Raw genomic sequence first — 6000 nt, 5'->3', positions numbered from 1 at the left:
CAGTAGTGAACTCGCCAACATTGAGGGCATTTAAAAGTTTATTGGATAAGCATATGGATGATAAGGGCATAGTGTAGGTTAGATGGCCTTTAGTTTTTTCCATGTCGGTGCAACATCGAGGGCCGAAGGGCCTGTACTGCGCTGTATCGTTCTATGTTCTATGTTCTACAGGGTGAGGGCCCTGGTTTGGCAGTAACACCGGGTCTGGTCAAAGGGTTGGAGAATGATGACAACTTGCTCTATGATGAGCTCTGGTGCTCCGCATCATTAGCATGCACGGTCGGCACCACCTCCTGTTCCTGCACGCGATTGGACTCCTCCACCTGCACCTGCAGGTGCTGGATGCTCGCCAACAACCCCTCATGTTGTCCCTGGCTCTGCCACTGCATCACCATGATTGATGGGACTTCCATTCCAGAAGCCCAAAACCTATCTGGACGGCAGCTAGTCCCTGGGATCGGCCTGCCCTCTGACCATCCGCCTTGGCGGGTGTTCCTACCTCTACCTGCTGTACCAGATCAGCTGTGTGGTGAGCACCAGAGAGTGTCCCAGGAGCCTCTTCACGAAAGTGCCGAACCGAGGTGAGTGTCTCTGGGATGGTGGAGGGTGTTGGAGACAGCTGTGATGGGAAATCCGTGTCATTCTCAGACTCGAGCTCCAGGGTCTCTTGAGTCTCAGGCGGAGAGCTGGTGTGTGAGCTGCTCTCAGTATCACTGCTTGAATCACAGAAGGGCTCCGGCTGTGGCACTGGCTGTGGCACGGGCACTGGCCGGGGGACAGCAGATGAATCCGCCCCATCTTCAGCAGGTCCTGCAAGACACAAGACAAGATGCATGATTAGACCGTGGGCAGTGGGGACAAAGAACAAAGAAAAGTACAGAACAGGAACAGGCCCTTCAGCCCTCCAAGCCTGCGCTGACCATGCTGCCTGCCTAAACTAAAATCTTCTACACTTCCAGGGTCCGTATCCCTCTATTCCCATCCTATTCAAGTATTTGTCAAGATACCCCTGAAACAACACTACCGTCCCTGCTTCCACCACCTCCTCCGGCAGCAAATTCCAGGCACCCATTACCCTCTGAGTAAAAAAACTACGAACAGCAAAGGTCCCAGCACTGATCCATGCGGAACACCACTGGTCACAGCCCTCCAATCAGAAAAGCACCCTTCCATTGCTATTCTCTGCCTTCTATGACCTAGCCAGTTCTGTATCCATCTTGCCAGCTCACCTCTGATCCCGTGTGACTTCACCTTTTGTACCAATCTGCCACGAGGGACCTTGTCAAAGGCCTTGCTGAAGTCCATATAGACAACACCCACTGCCCTACCTGCATCAATCATTTTTGTGACCTCCTCGAAAAACTCCATCAAGTTAGTGAGACACGACTTCCCCTTCACAAAACCGTTCTGCCTCTCATTAATACATCCATTTGCTTCCAAATGGGCGTAGATCCAGTCTCGAAAAATTGTCTCCAGTAATTTCCCTACCACTGACGTAAGGCTCACCGTCATGTAGTTCCCTGGATTATCCTTGTTACCCTTCTTAAACAAAGGAACAACATTGGCTATTCTCCAGTCCTCTGGGACATCACCTGAAGACAGTGAGGATCCAAAGATTTATGTCAAGGCCTCAGCAATTTCCTCTCTTGCCTCCTTCAGTATTCTGGGATAGATCCCATCAGGCCTGGGGACTTATCTACCTTAATATTTTTCAAAACGCCCAACACCTCATCTTTTTGGATCTCAATGTGACCCAGGCTATCTATCCATCCTTCTCCAGACTCAACATCCAGCAATTCCTTCTCTTTGGTGAATACAGTATTCATTTAGTACCTCGCCCATTTCCTCTGGCTCCACACATAGATTCCCTCCCTTGTCCTTCAGTGGGCCAACCCTTTCCCTGGCTACCCTCTTGCTTTTTATGTACGTGTAAAAAGCCTTGGGATTTTCCTTAACCCTATTTGCCAATGAGTTTTTGTGACCCCTTTTAGCTCTCTTGACTCCTTTCCTTATATCCCACACAGGCTTCAGCTGTTCCCAGCCTTCTAGCCCTGACAAAAGCCTCCTTTTTCTTTTTGACGAGGCCTACAATATCTCTTGTTATCCATGGTTCTCGAAATTTGCCGTATTTATCCTTCTTCCTCATTGGAACATGCCAGTCCTGAATTCCTTTCAACTGACATTTGAATGCCTCCCACATGTCAGATGTTGATTTACCCTCAAACATCCGCCCCCAATGTAGGTTCTTCAGTTCCCGCCTAATATTGTTATAATTAGCCTTCCCCCAATTTAGCACATTCACTCTAGGACCACTCTTATCCTTGTCCACCAGCACTTTAAAACTTACTGAATTGTGGTCACTGTTCCCGAAATGCTCCTCTACTGAAACTTCTACAACCTGGCTGGGCTCATTCCACAAAACCAGGTCCAATACAGCCTCTTCCCTAGTTGGACTATCTACATATTGTTTTAAGAAGCCCTCCTGGATGCTCCTTACAAACTCTGCCCCGTCTAAGTCCCCAGAACTAAGTGAGTCTCAGTCAATATTATTGGGGAAGTTAAAGTCTCCCATCACAACAACCCTGTTGCTTTTACTCCTTTCCAAAATTTGTCTACCTATCTGTTCCTCGATCTCCCGCTGGCTGTTGGGAGGCCTGTAGTAAACCCCCAACATTGTGACTGCACCCTTCTTATTCCTGATCTCTACCCATAGTGATTGCTACCCTCTGAGGTGTCCTCCCGCAGTATAGCTGTGATATTCTCCCTAACCAGTAGCGCAACTCCTCCACCCCTTTTACATCCCCCTCTGTCCCGCATGAAACATCTAAATCCTGGAACGTTTAGCTGCCAATCCTGTCCTTCCCTCAGCCAGGTCTCTGTGATGGCAACAACATCTTGGTTCCAAGTACTAATCCAAGCTCTAAGTTCACCTGCCTTACCTGTTATACTTCTTGCAATAAAACATATGCACTTCAGGCCACCAGTCCCGCTGTTTTCAGCAACATCTCCCTCTCTGCTCTTCCTCAGAGCCATACTGGCCCTATTCCCTAGTTCTCCCTCAATGCTTTCACCTTCTGACCTATTGCTCCGGTATCCACCCCCCTGCCATGCTAGTTTAAACCCTCTTGTGTGACACTAGCAAACCTCGTGGCCAGGATATTTATGCCTCTCCAGCTTAGATGCAACCCGTCCTTCTTATACAGGTCACACTTGCCCCGGAAGAGCTCCCCGGACAAGGGTGGTGTGGGGGAGGGTGGTGTGGGGTGGTGTGAGGTGATATTGGGGTGGGGGGGGGGGGGGAGAGGGGGTTTACACACTTGAACAGGGAATCATAACTCAGTAGGGTCTCACTTACTCGCCCGCAGCCGAATTGCACCCTGGTGACCTCCCTTTCCTCCGGGTTGCCGACCATGTCCAGGGCCCTCTGCTCTGTCATGGTGAGTGGCCGCAAGTCCAGCGGTCCCCCTCTGATATTCTCCTACTCCCGGCAGTTGTGGGGGCCCTTCACCTCTGGTGGGGGGAGGGGGGGGCTCAGTGTCCAGGGTGCCCAGCCACAGCAGGCAGTATGGGTGACGGCATGTGGTGCAGGGTGGGGGTTCTACCGCCCATGAGAACGCAGGTCCTCAGTCCTGTAGGCAGCAGTGCTAACCACTGCATCACCCTGCCGCCCCTGCTACTGACTCTAAACACATGCTACTTTCCTGTAATGTGCTCGTGTCTGTTCTGGCGAAGTGTGGGCTAGTCATATTCATTTTCATCATCTGGACTCTTCCCGCCAAAGTCAAAGGACGGCTATCCCACCTCTTCAAATCAGCCTTTACCCCATTCACCAGATTGGCAAAGTCAAGTTTATGAAGCGAGGCCCAATTGTGAGCCACCCAAATTCCCGGATACCGGAAATTCGCACTGGTTGGACAAAACGGGAGCCTTCCCAGATCAGCTCCCATCTTCGGGGGATTCACCAGAAAAACTTTAGTTTTGCCAAGATTTAACTTATACCTCGAGAAGGAGCCAAACTTTCTGAGCAACTCCATTATCTCCTCCACAATGGAGAGTGGGTCCATAGTGTACAACAACAAATCGTCCGCATACAGGGACACTGTGCTCCCTCCTTCCCGTTCTATCCCCCTGCACTTAGAAGACGATCTAAGCATAATTGCTAATGCAAAAAGCAGCGAGGATAATGGACACCGCTGCCTCGTATCCCTGTTCAATCAAAAGCACCTTGAGCTCAGGACATTGGTAAGGACACTCGCAGTGGGAACCCTATACAAAAGCCAGGATATAAATTTGGGCCCAAAACCAAATCTCTCCATAACCTCAAAAAAGTACCTCCACTCAACCCGATCAAAGTTCTCCTCCCTGTCCATCAAGATAATCACCTCTGGCTCGGATCTGAAGAGGGCGACAGCACCTCAGTCAAGAGTCTCCTAACGTTGACTGACAGTTACACAAACCCTTAACAAACCCTATCTGCTCCTCCGAAACCAGCCCCGGCCGGCAAGGTTCTAAACGAGTTGCCAGCAACTTGGCCAACAGCTTCACATCAACATTTAACAGAGAAATAGGTTGGTTTGACCAACACACCGCTGGATCCTTATCCTTTTTCAAGATCAATGAATACCCCCTGAGACAAGAGTCATTGAACATCTCCAAAATAAGTGGAACCAGCAGCCCAACAAACTGTTTATAAAACTCGACAAGGAATCCATCCAGAACCGGTGCCTTACCCATCTGCATTAGACAAATACAACTCAAAATCTCCTCTTGCCCAATCGGCGCCTCCAACTCCTTCTACATCCAGAAGGCCAACTTATCTAAAAATTGTACCATGGCCGATTCCTCCTCCGGAGGCTCAGACTGATATATAGCCCATAATAAAAGGTCTCAAACACCTCACTGACCTCTTCTGGTGCTCTTTCACTCGCCTGACATGCTCTGCATAGGTTTCCAACCTAACCGACCCGCTCCCGTTGTCGTGTTCCGAACCCCGCCTCGCAGTGGGAAGGTACCAATCAACACCAATTGAGGGAAATCTCCATCTCATTAATGGGATGGACACCCTATTTAACGGCCTCCTGAGATCTAAGCGGCTCCCAAGCAGGAGGTCATGTGTGTGCCTTTTAGCACACCTATGTAAAAACGGGAAGCTAACGCAATGGCAGCTGAGGGGATTAGAGGTGGTGAGTGGAAATCCTCAGAATCGGGCATGCAGCTGATGTCTCTGTGATGAAGGGGTGGGGTGGGGTTGTTAAGGAGCCCCTGGAGGAGGGGAAACGGGCCTGGTCGAGGGGCTGGGCACGATCAGTGGGGGGTTGGCCTGGGTTGGGGGTGGAAGGACTCAGTGCCCGCGGATCCTGCAGGCCATCCTCCTATAACAGGAGCAACTTCAGCTGCTGCTGCTGTCTGTCCCACCGAGCATGCCCAGGGCAGAGCCTTGGTCTCTGGTAATATGGTGCAGGTCACTTTAATTCCCTCTGACTGTTAGCAGCCTCTGACTACACAGCTGAACACAGTAAGAAGTCTTACAACACCAGGTTAAAGTCCAACAGGTTTGATTCAAACACGAGCTTTCGGAGCGCAGCTCCTTCCTCAGGCGAATGGCGAGGTATGGCTACTGCTGAAGGCTACTGCTAATAGGGAATTGGCATTGTTAGTCGTATGAACAAATCACAGCTTCTCGTGGTGCTACAGGGTTTGCTGACTACAAATGCCTGAAGGCCATGTGTTTGTTTGCTGCTGCCTCTTCTGCTTCTGTGGCCTGGAGTAAGGAAAAGGGAGGATGTAATATGCCAGTGCTGGAGTGAGAGAAAGGGTGCTCTTTCACTCTTCTGCTGTACTCTATGTTAGTGTGACTTTCCAGTGTGCTTATTCCACCTTTGAGTGTCTACTGCTGGGAGCTCCAGAGGCGGATTGATCCTAATGCAGCTGCCTGGAGGCTGTTTGTCTGTTTGCTGCTGCCTCTTCTGCTTCTGTGGCCTGGAGCAAGGAAAGGGAGGA

The sequence above is a fragment of the Scyliorhinus canicula genome, chromosome 2, assembly GCF_902713615.1.
Source record: "Scyliorhinus canicula chromosome 2, sScyCan1.1, whole genome shotgun sequence".
Taxonomy (NCBI): domain Eukaryota; kingdom Metazoa; phylum Chordata; class Chondrichthyes; order Carcharhiniformes; family Scyliorhinidae; genus Scyliorhinus; species Scyliorhinus canicula.
Note: the sequence above shows the minus strand (reverse complement) of the source record.